Below are 19173 nucleotides of genomic sequence, written 5' to 3'. Positions count from 1 at the left end.
TCAAGAGGATTCATATGAACCCGGTTCGCAAAGGCATTGTCCAGCCCATTGGCAAAGTGGGTTCAAGTTTTCTCGGATGTCCCAGTCAGCTATACATGGTGTTTTTCCCCTATATACAGCATTTTCCCCTCTGTTCTCTGCATAATTTTAATAATTTATTGTGCTGACGCATTTGTATATTTATTTTTTTGTATTTTGAACTCGCTTGGTAAAAATTCCGAGTCCGCCACTATATATATATATATTATAACGGTTTACTGTTCACAATCTACCGTGAATTTATCAACCTATCTTAATGGATTTCTTTGTCACCATTTTAGTACATATTTCCATTGATAAGATATTTGGATGAGTAGATCCGATTATTGTTTTTTTCTCGGGCAAAGATTACTTTTAGTCCGCGATCGAGTCTATTTATATCTAGTAGCCGTAAAAGTATGTGTATATATATATATATATATATATATATATATATATATATATATATATATATATATATATATATATATATATATATATCAATTCAGTAGAGTGCCGTATGATTAGATGGCCAAAATTAGCTTGAATTTAGGGGTGTCAATGAATATTTAAAAACCGACCAAACTGTACCGAACCGATTTTTAGATTTTTTTTAATAAAATAGTAAATTTTTATATAAATCTATAACCATATCGATAATTAGGGTATGTTTTTTATTTCATGAAAAAAACATTCGAACCGTACCGAATAAATTTACATGTGGAATATATATTTATATATTAAGTTTAAAAATAATAATGCATTAAATTTTTCCTTTGGCCTTAGAATTATGAACACGGTTACAAGCCAACAAGTAATTAAACTCAAAATCCTAATTCTCAAACCTATTATGCTACTCCTACTAAAACTAAATTATTTCCAGCATATTCATTAGCAAGACACATTCTAGCGATTATGAGTAGCAAACTATAATGCATTGAATATGTTTTCTTCCCTATGATGTAGATTTATCTTTTTGAATATCTAATCTTCTATAAACTTTATTCTTAAGTCCAAACTTGGTTAATATCTTTTCACTCGTATGATTTATAATTTCTTTGTCTTTGCTTAGTTTTTTTTACGCTGCTTTGAAGAGTTGATGGATCTATACTCTGGTCATCTTTCATGTTCTTAATTCATTATCCTTTAAACAGTAAAAATATCTAGACATTTTTGCTAAGTCCTATAAAATACCGAAAATTAACTGATACCAACATGACTAGAATGGTTTCGAAAAGTCTTATTTTGGTTAGTTTGGTATGGTACAAATTTTTTAAAAAAATGTCTCCGAAATCTTATTTTGGTTGTACATAATAGAATAACCAAAATTTTGGTATGGTACAATTTTTTTAAAAAAAAATGGCCCCAAAATCAAATAGTAAAAGGGGCACAACAGATGGATTGGGAGTTTTGAACCCAACGTGAATCGAACATGCAACCTTCTGATCTGGAGATAGACGCGCTACCATTGCGCCACGGATGCGTACGATATTAATTCACCAAACGTATATATTATTATCATCTTTGTCCAAATATATGTACTGCTATTTGTTTTTTCTTTTCCTGGACACACTTTTCCTTTTAGCATATACTTACATTTTTATATTTACAAATAAATTAGCTCCAAACATCTTACTTTTTTCTTAATGAAATGATTTATATATCTTTTGCTTTTTTAGACCCTAAGTGTCAATTTTCTTTTCTGAATTGAACTTAATGACCAGCTAAACATTGCCCCATAAATTTAGACGGTGGGAGTACTATCTTTAATATTATTTGCTTATGAACAAAAACAGCAGCAGCAGAAACCTTATATGAACTTGAAAGCACTGACTAGAATTTAAGATGAATGCTATTTAATTTCAACCACAGTTAACATTGTATCCACAACGTACAAGAAAGTAAAATATTGAAAGAGCACTTCAATTATTATTTGAAGATTTTTAATTAAAGAGAGAAGGGCACGTCCCTTGAAGTAATACAAGTGGCCCATTAAAATATAAAGTTATCTTCATATCCCTTTGTATAGTCCAACTGGCCCATTGAAAAGACAGATGTAATGTCAACTTTGTGATTCGTTATGATCTAGAAATAAGTTATCCCATAATTAATTATTTAGAGATGGGCTATCTCACATTTTCATAGGGATAAAAAATACTAATATCGAGTTTAATTATATTACCATTTTATCCCAACTAAACAGGAATAAACTCATCTCAAATTTAATTGCGTAACTAATTATCTCTTATCTCGTACCAAAAAGAACCCACACGGCATGTCTGTCTATAATGCTTTAGGAAACCACACGGTTGTCAACTCTATTTAGATAAAAGCAATAAATGAACATCAATGATTAATCTTATATACACACAACTCGAGCCTTGTGGAAAAAATACCTAGAAAAAATTAGAAAGATGGCTGAAGATAAGAGAAACGAGATTCAAGATCTGTCTAAATCCATCACTCCAAGTGAAGAACCTGCTAAAGGTAATTAAGAGATGAAAACTATCTTATCTACAAATGTTTCACCATGTTTGTTTGTGTCCTTTTTTCTTTTAAAAGTTTTTCATATTACATAGGGAAATTGGGGAATGAGGTCGTCCTTACCTAAAACACTTACACATACCACTAGATTATAACGCTTAATTAGTCATCATGTTGATTTGCATTACGAAGACCTTTAATGGAATTAGTGGACTCACATTATCCATTAGAATTATAGAAATGTTCTTAGATAATTATTCTGGTTGATAACTCAAGAATAGTATATTGTTCCGCAAATCATGTCTATACATTCATAACTTGCATACATTTCTTTAATGTATAAACTATTGAAATTTCTTTTACATGATTTTTATGGAACTGTTTTGATGAGAACTGGAGAAATATTTTATTGTTTTAAATTTTGTGATGCAAGAATCACTCAAAAGAATATTTTGGGAGTTTCCTTAGATTTCTGAGAAGGATTCATAACCTCTAGTGGTTTATGTTAACCCGAAACTATTCGTGCCAGAGTAGGAGATTAGTGTACCGTTGGTTCGGGCACTATGACAGAAGTGCCCTGATAAGGCACAAGAACGCGAGCATACTTACACTGATACCACTAGACTTATAACCCTTAATTAGTCGTCATGTTGATTTCATTATTAAGATCTTGTTCTCTTTTTTCATTTTTCGCAAAATGATTTGGGTACGTATATGAAGGGGAGCCTTAACGTAACTGGTAAAGTTGTTGGCATGTGACTAGGAGGTCATGGGTTCGAGTCGTACGTGGAAGCAGGCTCTTGCAGAAATAATGTAGGGTAAGGTTGCGTACAATAGACCCTTGTGGTCCGGCCCTTCCCCGAACCCTGCGCATAGCGGGAGCTTAGTTAGCGCAGCGGGCTGCCCTTTGATTTGGGTATGTATATGCCGAGGGTCTATCGGAAACAGTCTCTCTATCTCACATAAGATAGGAGTAAGGTTGTGTACGTCCCACTCTCCTCAGACCTCACTTAAGAGGTTACACTGGGTATATTATTGTTGTTGATTCGGGTATGTCTATGTTTTCATTTTTGTCGGGATTAGAAAATGCTAAAGATCAAGGGCTAGTGGAGAAAGCTGAAGCAGCAAATGCTCAAGACGAGGGGTTGGCGCACGTAGTTGTAAGAGCAAAAATGCCAAAACCTCCAGGCAAACGACCTCCTCCAACGACTGGTTGAACTGAAATAATATAAGCCTAATTGGAAATTTCAAAGTTTAAGTGTTGTACATTTAAAGTAATTAACCAGATGTAATTGGTTAATTGCTTTTTTAATTTCTTCGTGTGTGTTTTTGTTCTTGCTCGTCCTTATGATTTCTTATTTGTACTTTGATCTTTATCAAATATGATTGGTGAAAATACAATTGTGATGATAATGCAGTTTGTGTGTTTGATAAGGGGAGCTTTGGCGTAATTGGTAAATTCGTTGTCATGTGAACAGGAGGTAACTTGTTCAAGTCGTGGAAACAGCCCTTTGCAGTGCAGTCTAAGGCTGCGTACAATAAACTTTTATGGTCCGGCCTTTTCCCGATCTTATGCATAGTGGAAGCTTAGTGCAATAGACTGCTATTTTAATGCACTTTGTGTGTTTCAGCAAGGTGATCAAGCAAAACACGCTACCCCGAGTCTATATATTACATAGAGATCAGACATTAAAAAAATTAGTTACTTGCAATTGTTGTTTATATAAACCAAACCAAACCAAACAATTGAACTATAGGAGTAGGAGTTATAATACTATTATGAATTAACTATTATTAAGTGATAAAATATTAATATAGAGACATATTTATTTGCTTGGTACAAACGCAGTGCATATAAGTTCATTTTAGATCATATCTTAAGAACCAAAAGTAGTTAATAAAACTTTCCAAGAATTAATCTCTCGTTTTACTTCAACTTGTTTGGATGGTTGTTATATGTCGTTTCACAATGTATCGTATCGTATCGTATTATATTGTATTGTATTGTTTGATGAATACAATATTTGAATAAATTGTATCGTTTGTCGTTGTATCATAATGTCACGTATCAACAATATGAAGAATAAACTTGCAACATTACTAGAAACAAAATGGGATACATAACAGAATTATTATATAAAAAAGGTAGGGTAAAAGATAAAATATGATTATTTCATAATAAGGAAGAACAAGATGAGAAAAAAAAAGGTAACAACGGCGCCACACCAGTTACATAAAGTGACAATTTTCGTTGTTACATAACAACGGATTTAACGATACGATATGATAAAATTTAAGTAACAATCGAAATAAATATTATATTTAAAGTATCAATACGATACAATACAATACGTAACAACCATCCAAACAAGAGTAGCCTCCCTCGTGATTAACATTTCATTTAAAAAAACTGCTATAAGGCCTGGAGTGAGTTTATTATGATATTTTCTCTTCAAGATTTTCTTCTTACTTTTTCTTACAAAAATTATACAACTGTTTTGCGGTGGTTTTGTTTCGTTCAGATTACAAAGAAGTATCTTCTTTAATATCTTGATAACTACTTTTTCCCCTTGTAAGCTAGTAATAATGAGTAAAAATAATTTAATCAATTGGTCTAAATTGAATTAATTGGTTGACAACTATATACATTCACATGAATGATATCCAATTAAATTTGATAAAAAATAATTTAAAAAAACGATTAGGTAGGAAACTCCATTTCCAATCAATAATCCAACTGTCTTATTGGAAAGACGGATGTAATTGTGTGAATATTTTAGTACTTACATGATATGACGTTATCGAAACTAAATAATTCACAAATTGAGATGGTTCTAATTCTCAACTCTATTGTAATAAGAAGTTATAAAATGAACCTTTCAACAAATAATCTCTAAGCGTGTTTACCCGAAAAATGGATAGAGTTGAATTTATACGTAGTTCTAAGGATGCGTGACATAACTTGATACGAATTGAAAAGATAAGTAGAAATATATCAAATATTTACTGTAAAAAGGAATGAATACCAAGCCAATTTGAGTAAAGAATGGTTGATAAACGAACAATATGAATCAATGTCCAAAACCCAAAAAAGAATAATATTTGCTATATGTGTGTAAATCTCAATAATCTCTAGATGTGAGGGTGTCTCAATGTATTATTTTTTTTTTCACAAATGATAGCCACTCTTCATATAGTGGTGGAACCCTACTTTGGATATAATTAAAAATACATAGTGGGTATCCCATGATAGATTAGTTAATTAGCCTTTCCTTGATTTTCGCCGAGATTCTCTTCCCTAGTGCGGCTACAATGACTCTTTGTCTCTTGGCTCGATCTCGATCTTGGTTGGTCTCGGTATTGGTCGGTCTCAGGATCTCGAGCTTGATCGGTCTCTGGACTCGAACTCGATATTGACTCGAGCTCGATATTGATTCGAGCTTGATATTAATTGGTCTCTGGGTATCGATCTCGATATTGAATCGTACTATCGTTCCCTGGATCTTGAGCTCGATAACCCAACTTCATATTACAGCTTGAAATCATAATGACGACCCTCGGTCCATCATGCTCCCATCTTGACTAATTACACGAAGGGCAAACTTGATTTTGACCGTATACAGATAGTTCCCTCCTTTCTCGGAAAGAAGGTGGTGAGAAACGATATGATTTTTCAACCTCTGACTAGATACATACTGACGTCTGCGTCGAGCCTGATTGTGACGTATGTGACAAATGTCCCGTCGGTCCAGTTACCAAGGAATTAAATGCGCGTCAGTCGATGGTCGGCCGCTACCAATTTTGAACCGTCACTGTGAAATCTATAAATAGCCCCCTTCTTCATCATTTCAAACTTTTACCTTCAAATCTCTTTTTATTCCGATCTTCACAGTTCTTCGTCTTTCCCAAAGCTCTCTATTCCCAGGTTTTGGAATTTCTTTGCTTGCTTTTCTCAAAACACCAAATACCTTACTCTCCCTTCTTCTTTGTTCACAAAAATTTAGATAGCAAAAATATCTAAAACTGTTCCGTAGAAAGAGGCCGCTTCCTCATCTTGGCCGGTCGGCGAGAAAACAGTAGTGGAGCCTCGCCTTGAAGAACTTGTTCCTGGGGGGAGGGGGTGTTATTGTTTCCGATTTTAAGGTCGAGAAACCCTCATCGGTTGTTGGTCGATATGAGCCGGTATCGAGATATATATACTCGATACCAAAAACGCTTCTTGATCTGGTGAAAAAAGATGAATTGGGAAAATAAAGAGGTTGTGATACCAGCACCGGAGGAGGCGATTGGTACCCACATGGAAGGGTACCTTAGTGTTTATACTTACCCTTTTACGCTGGGTCCCCTCGATCCGATCATCATCGATTTCTTCAAGAAATACCAGATGACCCTCAGCCAAATTCATCCATCTTTCTAGAGGATCGTGATACTGCTCCGTTTCTTTGTGAGCAAAATCGACGGTCTTCCCTTTACCCTCGACCACCTCGTAAGATTATATAGTCCTCGGCTTTATCGAGGTGGGATGATAAAGCTTCATCGCCGTGCCACCAAGGCGTTCGCCTTGAGCATAGATGAAGACAAAGATCGAGGTTGGATGGGACGGTTTGTTCGGGTGAAGACTTCGGACCTGATCCCGGCTGAGAGTATGCCATTTCCCGAGAATGGAATATGAAGCATAAGTATGATCTCCTTTTAAATTTTTGTTTGTTGTTTTACTTCTTCCCCATTCCTTATCAATATTTTTCTCGATGCAGCCGTTGCGTGGATGCCGGGTGTGGTTCCCCATCTCGAGAACTGGGTCAGGAGTCTGGTCTCGACGTCAAAATACGCCAAGTGCACATGGCGCGATTTGTCAAAGGGCCGGTGGGAGGCTCGTACTCACGGTAAGCCTTCATCTTGGCTTACCGATTTGCCTATCGTTCGAGGCGACATTATTGCCTGAAGCATGAGTTTTTCTTATTTCTCCTTTTGCAAGTCTCAGAAAGGATGCGGCTATGAGGCCCCCATCCGGTGATGAAGAAATTTATTTTACCGCTTGTCTCGAAACAGGAGAAGGAAAATAAGAGGAAAAGGACCTCGGACTCCAAGGGTCGAAAACCTAAGAAGAGAGTGGCCCGTAAACCCAAGGGGATCACAATCCCACTGTCTATGGAGTCAGTCCAAAGACTAAGGGAGGAAGAAGAAGAAGAAGAAGAAGAAGAAGAAGAAGAAGAAGAAGAAGAAGGTGATTCCGGGTTGGTGGCCCGTGCACGGGCTAGCATCGATACTCAAAATACTTAGGTACCGGTGGGAGCTGATACCGCTCTATGCAGGCTTGAAGAGGTCGAGGAGGAGATTTTGACCCAAGTTCCCAAGCCAAAGGCGACCGAGGATGTTTTACCTAGGGGCAAAGAGACCGTCGAAGAGGCCGTGGATGCCGGTGCAGGAACCGAGCTTGAGGATCCCCAAGATGGAGGCTGCACCCAGAAAAACTTACTTGGGGCAATAGAGATCGGAGATGCCCCTCGTTTCCTTCGTTTTCGTAGTCGATGATACGTGATGCTCTGGCCATGGAGGCCTATCAAGGGGAAGGAGCCCATGAATAGGAAGACCCTTTCCGTGGTTATTTTGTCGGGGTAGAAGATGTCACCAGTCTTGGTGACCTGGAGACTCCGAAGAAGAGCTCAGGCAAGGTGGGAGCGTCATGTCTTTTCAATGAAGTTCAACAGGCCCTGAATCGAGTAAGTTTATATTTTGCCTTTGTCAATTTCCATACTTTGTATTTTCTTTCCTTGTATAATTCCTTTTTTCTATTCTTGTAGGCTTCTGCGCTTCATCACGAAATGTTCCTCCGATCCCGAGGGGAGCTGAGCCGGTATGAAGCCGAAGTCCGAAGTCTTACTGAGGAGAGATATGCCTTTAAACTTCTCCATGAGCAGAGAGAAGGAGAAGCAAAGGGACTTCGGGCTGAGCTAGAAGTAGCTCGAAAAGAACAAGCCAATTTGTCTAAGCAGGTAAAAAGAATCTTTGAAGTTAATGCCACTGCCTCGGGCGTGATGGCTTATAGTTCGGTTCCACAGGTCTAGAAAAAGTTCGACGTGATCAGGAAACTTCGTGTTGAAGTGAACGTAGTGAGGGCGGAGGCTGAAGAGTGGAAAAAGAACATGGACCGCCTTGCCTCAGAAAAGGAGGTCGCCCGAGCTCAACTGGTGTCGGCTGAGACCCAACTCCGAAGTTTGAAAGAGAAAACCTTTGTTACACCCTATATTTTCGTACGTAAAAATGCGTCGTAAGCAAACTAATGTAGAACCAAAAATGAGATAATATTTAAAAGTATATAAAGTAAGTTAATCATATTACCTCTGAGGTTACAAATATTGAAGATCATGAACAACAAGTACAAAGAGGGTTGGACAGTTCAGAAGCTAAAGCAATTAAATAAAATAATATTTCGTCGAAAGTCGACAAGTTGGAAATGTTACAACATGTACCTTTGGGGTGAGACTAGGGTGATTAACATGATAAGGATATTATGTTATGATTTATATTAGTCGTATGACATCCGTGTGTTATGTTTTGAAGTCAAGCAAGTTGTGGAACAAAAGTCGATGAAAGTCATCACAAGTTACATTCATAAGTTTTATTGAAACTTTGGGTCAAATGTAACTGCAATTTTCTCCCAATATACTTAGAGTTATGGTGTGTTCCACCCATCAAATTAAATATCTATGAGTCTATTTTCCAACGCATTAAACTGTTTGTCAATACGACATTGGAGTAGAAAGATATGGGCATTTGTGCGATACTGCGCAAGCTGCTAGGTGACAAGTAGGTGTGTCACCTACTTGCTTAAATGAGAGCCCAAAAAAGGGGCCATTTCGGGTCGTCCAAAGAGGCCTTTTAAGGGCCTATTTTCTTCATATATTAGACTTAAAATAGAGCATAATAACCAGACATAAGCTCTGCAAATAATCCTCCCAAAATTTCCCACAAACCCTAATTGATTTTCTCTCCCTTTCAAGTTCTAATTGGAGGTAAAACCTAGAGTTTGAAGAACCAAGATAGGAGCTGAGTTATCCAACAAATAAGGTGAGTTTACTACTCTCTTTCATCCAGTTTTTCTTCTATAAATTCATGGTAAGTCGTTCTATACTTGTGAGAACTCACGGGACGGTGATCGGAAGCCGTGAGTTCGAGTTATTCACTTGTAGCGGACTGTTTTGAGGACTGTTTTGTGTTGCTGTTGGGCTGCGTATTTTACTACTGTTTTGTGGAGTTTTGGAGGAGGAAGGGGGTATATAAACACCATATAAATGTAGGGTGGTTGGCTGGTCGTTCGTCATAACATTTTCAGGTCGTTTGACACTACTACGGTGGTCGTTTTGTGTATGAAGAGATTGGGGTGTGTTGGGATATTTTGTAGTATTTGATGGTGTATATAGGGCTGGAAAATGATGTATATATGTTGTCATTTTTCTGTTCTTGTATTGTTGGTGTTATCTTAAATTTGGAGGAAGTAAGGATTATAGGGGAGATGCTGCCCGTTTTAATACAAAATAAGTTTGTCGTTCGTTGTGCGATAGTTGTACCTTTCGTAACTTAACGATAGTATTATTATCATTCTTGTAGATTAAGGTGCGAAGAGGTGAGTTCAACTTGGTGATTGGAAAGATTGTGATAAGGTATGTTAAGGCTAAGCCCTTCCTTCATTTTGGCATGATCTCGTAGCTACATGTGTTAATAATGAGACATAAAGAGAAGTTCGTATTCATGAATTTATTCACATTATTCTAGTCTCATAAGTTACAATATTATTCCTTATCGAGACTTCATATTCAGTTTAGTTTTGTCTTTATTCAGTCAAGAGAGCAGAGGGTCTATATATATATACAGTATTACACTATTTTCACCACCATCGAGCTATAATCGGTGGGCAGGCCCCTATTGGGCAACCTCTAATCAGATGGAAAGTTATATACCGAGCCTACTGTGGCCGAGCGCCTATGAGCGAGCCCAGCATGGTCGAGATACATAGCCTAGTATGGCCGAGCGCCTATGAGCGAGCCTACTACGGCAGAGCAGTTATATATACCGAGCCTTATAAGGCCGTACAATTATTTTACTTACTATATTGAAGGAGTTGAGTCAGTATCAACAGGTAAGTATATCTCCAGATCATCTTTGACTCCCAATTATTTTCAGTTATTATATTATCAGATCAGTTTTGATTTTCAGTTATGTTATTGCCTTACATACTCGGTACATTATTTCGTACTGACGTCCCTTTTCCGGGGATGCTGCATTTCATGCATGCAGGTTCAGATAGACAGACGAGTAGACCTCCTCAGTAGGTGTTTCCAGAGTTTAGCCTGATCGGTAAGCTCCACATCCTTCGGAGTTATCGGGTCTAGGTTTTTGTGTGCATCTTATGTATGTATTTATATATATAATATGGGTAGGTCGGGGCCCTGTTCCGATCACAATATATCTATCAGTAGAGGTTTGTAGACATATCCTGTTGGTTAGTGCAGTATGTTGGGTTTGTAGGCCTGGTATGTATAATTTGGTGGTTTGTCAGCTGTAGTAGCTATGACGGCCTTTTCAGCCTAGCTTTATATTGATGTTTAGTTAGCGCTATTATCCATTCAGTTTTATATTTTGCTTCACAAATTGTCTTGCAAGCTGGCCCCATGGCCAAAGTATGACATTATGTGTTCAGAATCCCTTAGTCGCAATTTGGTACGCCAGGTTAGGTGCGGCACCGGGCGCTTGTCTCGCTCCTAGGTTCGGGGTGTGACAAACTTGGTATCAGAGCAGATGTCGCCCAAAATCACACCACTAATTTAGGTTGTGAGGTGGTCGATGCAATAATAAAAATCCAACGCGAGTCGGGGTCGATTCCACAGGGAGCTTGATGTGGGATTAGGTATATACCTAGTGTGAATGTATCACCTGCCTAAGATTACACACTTCCACATATTCATTTGTTTTTTCTACTTCTACTTTTACGCTAAGGCTTGTAATTGTAAAGCTAAGAGACAATTTTTTTGGTTTTGGTTGTTTTTCAAGTTATAAAAGATCTAGGGTTGCGACTTCCGCCTAGTTGGTTACCTAACGGATTTAGAGCTTTAGGGCATATTTGGTTGATCGGGATACAATATAGTAATCACACGTAATTATTCGCTCTATACCTCTTGGTAGTTTGAGTAATTTTGCCAAATTCGGCTTTCTCAAGTCCAAATGGGTATCTCACAAAACAGGTGATAAATGCTCAAATCAGGTCTTACTATCTCTAGATTCGACCCTTTAATTAGGGCTATCAATTTCTTGAGTTCACCCCAATCTTTTGTTAGCCAAGTTTTCCTAGACTTAGTCTCACTTTCTCAAGTATAGACCAAGTCAATTAGGCATGAATCTATATTTGCAACCATCAATTCTCAAATTCAAGCAAGAACTAGGCTAAAATTCATATACCCAATCACAAATAAGCCCTAAATCAATCACCCATTAAGTGCCCATACTAGGGTTGGGTCACAACCCTAGCTAAAGGATTAGCTACTCATGGACAATAAAGAAATTAAAGAAGACACTAAGATAAAATGCATAATAATTGATTAAGGAAAGAAATTGTAATGTTTAAATTCTAAAATAGTACAATGTTACTCAATACAGTAAATAAAAACAGCTCTAAATGTTCAAATGCACAAAACTTGACCTAAAATGATAAAAAGATCTATTTATATCCAGCTGAAAATATCTGATAAAATTGCCCCTGCGAAGGTTGTGCGGCCGCAAAATTCTGTGTGCGGTCTGCACTTTGAGACTGACTGGTGGGTATGGCTTTCTGCGGTCACACAAAAGTGAGATGCGGCTGCACTTTCTCTAATTGTGTGGACCGCATAATTCTGAGTGCGGTCGTACCCTTGCGCTTGGAGTGGATCAGGGCTTCACTCTGCAGACCGCACATTTGTGTGTGCAGCCGCATTTTTGGCATCCTACGGCCGCACAATAATGATGCGGTCCGCACATCTTCAAGCTCCCAAAACTAAAGGTCTCTGAATCTAGTCTTCTGCGGCCGCACAATAATTGTGCGGTTCGCACTCTGTGAAGAGAATCTATCAGTGCATCTTCAGAGTTTGCGGCCGCACACAGTATTGTGTGGTCCGCACTGTAGCCCTTTTTGTTGTGTTTTGGTTCTTGTCCAATTTTACTCCTTTTTTGAGTTGATTTTCACTTTTTTGGCTTGTTTCCCAATATTCCTGCAAGAAAGCACATTTCATTAGTTCTCGGGAATACATTTAAGCATTTTCGAGCTAAAACATAAGTAAAAGAGAGCAAATAAGCGGTCAAAATCCCTACTTATCAAAGGCCAAGAAAGTCGAGGAGTTCCAGTCTCGGTTGGGCTCAGCAATTTATGATCAAGACAGACTGACCATAGAACTTGCAGCAGCCAAATTGAAGGTCGCGATAGCCACTGTTAATGCTGATGCAATGGTGGCCGTCTACCGGTCCGATGCCGAAGTTGCTCAGGTTCGAGCAAAGGAGGTTGTTGAAGCTACTCAGGCTCAGGCAAACTGGGTTGCCGAGCAAGCCAAATGCCAATCTCGAAGGGAGACTCTCGAAGCGATTCATGCTCGTGGCTTCAATCTTTCGCCCTTTTTTTGTTAATTTATACAAAGGTTAAAAGGTGCCTTAGCATGGAATAATTATTTGAAGGTCCAAGACTGAGATAGTAAGGACCGGTAACAAGTACTGTGTTTGACCATTTCTTATAGGTAGTCCCCGAGTGAATGTTCAAACTCGAACTGAGGCGGCTCTTGGGCTTGATAAATAGATGTCAAATGAAATAATTTGCTCAAGCTTGAAGCAGAGTAGCTCTTAGGCATGATATGTAGTCCTCAAGTGAGAATGGTTTGTTTGAACTCGAGTTAAGGTAGCCCTTAGGATTTTATAGTCGAGTGAGAATGATTTCTCGAATTCGAATTAAGGTCGCCTTAGGCTTTATACGTAGTCCCCGATTCGGGGTAGTAGTTCTATCTCGAATTGACGCGGCCATTGGGCTTGATAAATAGTCCCCGAGTGAGAATGGTTGCTCGAACTCGAGTTAGAGTAGCCCTTAGGCTTTATGGTTGAGTGAGGATTTGTTCGAACTCGAAATAAGGTAGCCCTTGGGCTTTTGCAGTCAAGTGGGAATGATTTCTCGAACTTGAAGTAATGGTAGCCCTTGGGCTTTGTAGTCGAGTGAGAATTTTCTCAAACTCGAAGAAACAACAGCCCTTAGGCTTTATGGTCGAGTGAGTGTTTGCTCAAACTCAAAGTAAAAAATAGCCTTTAGGCTTTATGGTTGAGTGAGTGTTTGCTCGAACTCGAAGTATTGTAGCCTTTAGGCTTTGTAGTCGAGTGAGAATGATTTCTCGAACTTGAAGTAATGGTAGCCCTTGGGCTTTGTAGTCGAGTGAGAATTTGCTCGAACTCAAAGAAAAAGCAGCCCTTAGGCTTTATGGTCAAGTGAGTGTTTGCTCAAACTCGAAGAAAAAACAACCCTTAGGCTTTATGGTCAATTGAGTGTTTGCTCGTACTCAAAGTAAAAAACAGCCGTTAGGCTTTATGGTCGGGTGAGTGTTTTCTCGAACTCGAAGTATTGCAGCCTTTAGGCTTTGTAGTCAAGTGAGAATAATTTCTCGAACTCGAAGTAATGGTAGCCTTTGAGCTTTGTAGTCGAGTGAGAATGATTTCTCAAGCTCGAAGTAATGGTAGCCCTTAGGCTTTGTAGTCGAGTGAGAATGATAGTCCCCGATTTATGGGGTAATCATTCAAACTCCGGTTATGGTCGGCCCTTAAGCCTGTTTGCATAATAGATCGAGAATATGAAGTAGAAGAACCTTTCTGAGGTATGAGATATCTATAAAGAAGAAATTTCTCTTTATATGTCATCATACATGTGTACATGTTTCGTGCCAGGGCTCGAGCAAACTATGCGGGCATGGTTCGTTTGACTATTTGGCCCTTACAGATTTTTCCCGTCGAGACCCTATTGCCATGAAGTAATTTCCTTGTATCAAACTTGATATATTCGAGGGCAATGTCCCCCAGTATTCAAGGTTTATTGTAAAGAGGCCTCGGATACTGTTGAATTTCTCTAAGTTAGCACGATCAATGGTTGTCTCATTAAAAACCTCGTCGAAAAACCCATTTGGGACAAAACCGGTCTAAGTGAAAAAAAGTGCAACGCGTGCTTTCAGGCCTAAAGGATTCAAGTTGAAGAATTCATTCCTGTTTTTGGTCGAACACCTGCAAGGGTTAGTTTCAAAATACAAATGAACATGGGAGGGTCGTAGCTTAGCAGTAGTATCGCTTCAAGTGCGATACGTTCCAATTACTCAGTAGCCGTTTGCCGTTTATCATAGAGAGCTTGTATGATCCTTTTCCGATGATTCCGAGAATCTGATACAGTCTGTCCTAGTTCGGACCCAGTTTCGCTTCATTTAGATTTCGGGTGTTGAGGGTGACTTTTCTTAGCACCAAGTCCCCGATTTTAAAATGTAGAAGATTGGTCCTTCGATTGTAGTACCTCTCGATTCGCTGTTTTTGGGCGGCCAATCGGACGAGAGAGGCTTCTCGTCTTTCGTCTAACAACTCTAGGCTCGTATTCATGGTCTCGTTATTCGACTCCTCTGTTGCATATCAAAACATGATGCTAGGTTCTCCGACCTTGGCCGGGATCAAGGCTTCGGTGCCATAAACCAACGAGAATGGTGTTGCTCTAGTACTGAATTTCGATATTGTGCGGTATGCCCATAGGACCTCGGGTAGTATTTCTCTTCATTTTCCTTTGGCGTCGGTCAATCTCTTCTTAAGATTTTGGATGATGGTTTTGTTGGTCGATTCGGCTTGTCTGTTCTCGCTGGGATGACACAGTGTTGATAGGATCCTTTTGATCTTGTGATCCTCGAAAAATTAGTCACTTTGTTGCCGATGAATTGTTTTCCATTATAACATACAATCTCGGATGGCATCCCGAATCGACATATGATGTGATCCAAAATGAAGTTTATCACTTCTTTTCCTCTGACTTTCTCGAAAGCCTGTGCTTCAACCCATTTAGAGAAATAATCAGTCATAAACAAAATAAACTGAGCCTTACCTGGGGCTGATGGGAGGGGGCCAATGATGTCCATTCCCCATTTCATGAAAGGCCATGGAGATAGGACCGAGTGGAGTAGCTCCCCGGGTTGATGAATTATGGGCGCATGTCTTTGGCATTTGTCGCATTTTCGAACGAACTCCCTTGCATCTTTGCCCATATCAATCCAATAATACCCTTCTCTAATTACTTTGTGGACCAGCGAATCGGCACCAAAATGATTTCCACAAGTGCCCTCGTGAATTTCCCGTAGGATGTAATCGGTATCTCTCAGTCCTAAACATATTGCCAATGGTCCATCGAACGTCCTTCTAAACAGTGTTCAGTCTTTAGACAGGGTGAATCGTGCTGCCTTTGTGCGCAGAGCTCTCGATTCCTTCGGATCCGATGGAAGCTTCCCGTTCTTAAAGTAATCAATGTATTTGTTTCTCCAATCCCAGGTTAAACTTGTGGAATTTATCTCGGCATGACCTTCTTCAATTACCAATCTCATGAGTTGTATGACAGTCCCCGAGTTGAGTTCGTCATCTTTGACCGATGAACCTAAGTTTGCAAGAGCGTCGGCCTCGTTGTTTAATTCTCGGGATACATGTTGCAAAGTCCATTCCTTAAATCGACGTAGAGTCACATGTAGTTTATCAGAGTACCTCTGCATTCGCTCTTCTCAGACTTCGAAAGTCCCGTTAACTTAGTTTACAACGAGGAGGGAATCACACTTAGCTTCTACGAGTTTCGCTCCCAAGCTCCTAGCTAGTTCGAGACCTGCAATCATGGAATCATACTCTGCCTCATTGTTAGTCAATTTTGTAGTTCTAATAGACTGTCTAACTACATTACCTGTGGGTGATTTTAGTACAATGCCTAGTCTGGACCCCTTCGCGTTCGAGGCACCGTCCGTAAAGAGGGTCCAGACTCCCGAAGAGGTACTCGATTTTATCTATAGCTCTTTTTCAATCTCAAACACGAAGGCCGGCAAAAAGTCAGCCACGAAGTTCTCCAAGATTTGAGATTTGGTAGCGGTTCGGGGTCGATACTCAATATCGTACCCACCAATTTCTATGGCCCATTTGGCCAATCGATCTGAAAGCTCAGGTTTGTGCAAAATATTTCGAAGAGGATAAGTTGTTACAACATGTATCGGATGACACTGGAAATATGGTTTTAATTTCCTAGAGGCGCTTATTAAAGCAATCACTAACTTTTCTAAGTGTGGATATCTAGTTTTGGCCTCGCCTAAGGTCTGACTGACATAATAAATAGGGAATTACGTACCTCGTTCTTCTTGAACTAGAACTCTACTTACCGCTATCTCCGAGACAACTAGGTACAGGTAAAGTTATTCGTCCACTTTCGGGGTATGAAGTAGTGGCGGGCTTGATAAATACTGCTTTAGTTCTTCCAAAGCCTGCTGGCATTCCGGAGTCCATGCAAAGTTGCTTTTCTTCTTCAGTAGTGAGAAAAATCGGTGGCTCCTATCTAAAGATCTCGTAATGAAGTCCTAGGGCGACTATCCGCCCCGTTAGCCTCTGCACGGCCTATACATTATCTACTACCGTGATGTCCTCGATAGCTTTGATTTTATCGGGGTTGATCTCGATTCCTTGATTGGACACCATGAAACCAAGCAATTTGCCCGAGCCAACCCCGAATGCACATTTTTCGGGGTTAAGCTTCATATTGTACTCCCTTAGTATGTCGAAAGTTTCATGCAAATGCTTTAAATGGTCCTCTGCTTGCAGGGACTTAACTAACATGTCATCAATATAAAATTCCATTGATTTTCCTATTTGTTTTTCGAACATTCGATTTACTAGGTGTTGATAAGTTGCACTAGCATTTTCTAGACCAATTGGCATCACGTTATAACAGTAGGTACTGTACTTAGTGATAAACGAGGTCTTTTCCTGATCCTCCGGGTTCATCTGTATCTGGTTGTACCCGGAGTAGGCATCGAGAAAACTGAGAGTCTCGTGGCCGGCCGTGGCATCGATCATACGATCGATATTAGGCAAAGGAAAAGAATCCTTAGGGCATGCTTTGTTCTGGTCTTTATAATCTATACACATTATAAGTTTGTTTCCCTTCTTAGGGACTACCACCACACTTGCTAGTCATTCGGGGTATTTTATTTCTCGAATGGATCCTATTTTAAGAAGTTTGGTTACCTCATCCTTGATGAAGACATGTTTGACCTTGGACTGGGGCCTTCTTTTTTGCTTTACCGGATGGGGTTTCGGATCCAAGCTTAGTCTATGGGTGGTTATTTCTGGCGGTATCGCTATCATGTCAAGATGGGATCAAGCAAAATAGTTCATGTTAACTATAAGAAATTGAATAAGCTTTTTCCTGAGCTCGGGATCTAAACCCGGGCCCAGGTATACCTTTTGCTTGGGCAGATGTTCGATTAGTGTGATTTGCTCCAGTTCTTCGATCGTTGAATTGGTAGCATCAGAATCATCGGGGACCACGAAGGATCGAGGGATGCCATAGTCATCATCTTCATCAGTCTTCTGATTCTCTAGTTGGGTTGAGGCTAACGTTCGTAATTACGAAACCATAGCAACAAGAATCGTCAAATTCTGAGGTCGTATGAGAGAGTTATGCCCATTTTCGTGTCGGAAAGGATTGATGGTTTCTGGTGCGAGATTTGTTCTTCACGAACGTGAAGGAGGTCCCGCGAACGCGAAGAAATAAATCTAGGTTGACCGGTCAACGTGAAATTTTCTCTTCGCAAATGCGAAGGCGAAAAATAAAAATCACATGGGCAGTGTTTTAAATGGGTAGACCGAACATTTTAGTATTTTGAGGATATCTTGAGTTCTAAAGCTCCATTTGAGGTAATTTTTGCGGCGTTGTTCTCTTCTCAACTAGGGCGTAAATATATAACCTTTATTTTGATACTTTTTCATGATTATTTTTGTTGGTTATTATTTTTATCCGTGCTTGATTTGTAGAAATTAAGAGTTTGAGCCCCAAAGTTTAGAAATGATAAATCCTTGATTTGAGGGTCAATTCATGGACGAAATTGGATGATTTTATAGATATAGACTGTATAAGTTATGAGTAATATTTATTTTTGATAATTTTCAGAATCCAGGCACATAGGCCTGGGGGTTGACTTTATTGACTTTCCGAGTAGAGTTGGGAATAGTAATAAATTGATTAGTTTTGAGTGTTGGTATATATTTTTATTGGTCTGCGTGTTGTTTGGCTAGTTTTAGATCGTTTGGCAATGGTTTGAGGAGTTAAAGAGGCGTTGGAGCCGGTTATCGAATTTTTTGAGTGCAATCAGTGACCCATAAAAGTTTCATATTCTAATGGGATCGGGCCGTTAGCCTCGGCAGTGTCATGTAACACACTCTTATGGGATTGGGACGTTCGCCTCGGCAGAGTAACATATTCTTATGGGATCGAGTCGTTCACCTCGGTAGGATTATGTATTATACTCTTATGGGATCGGGTCGTTTGCCTCGGCAGTTATATGAAATACTCTTGTGAGATCGGGTCATTCGTCTCGACAATTCTATGAAACACTCTTATAGGATTGG

At 39.2% G+C, this 19173-nt stretch overlaps 1 long non-coding RNA gene across 1 annotated transcript; it reads left to right on the top strand.

Moving 5' to 3' along the window:
• Positions 1 to 2357: 2357 nt before the first annotated feature.
• LOC108948881 (uncharacterized) lies at positions 2358 to 3804 on the top strand. The gene is made up of 2 exons (XR_001973670.2): positions 2358 to 2505; positions 3586 to 3804. It is a non-coding gene; the product is annotated as an uncharacterized lncRNA (long non-coding RNA).
• Positions 3805 to 19173: the final 15369 nt, after the last annotated feature.

This window comes from Nicotiana tomentosiformis, chromosome 4, assembly GCF_000390325.3.
Source record: "Nicotiana tomentosiformis chromosome 4, ASM39032v3, whole genome shotgun sequence".
Lineage (NCBI taxonomy): Eukaryota > Viridiplantae > Streptophyta > Magnoliopsida > Solanales > Solanaceae > Nicotiana > Nicotiana tomentosiformis.
This window is presented reverse-complemented; position numbering and strand designations above follow the sequence as displayed.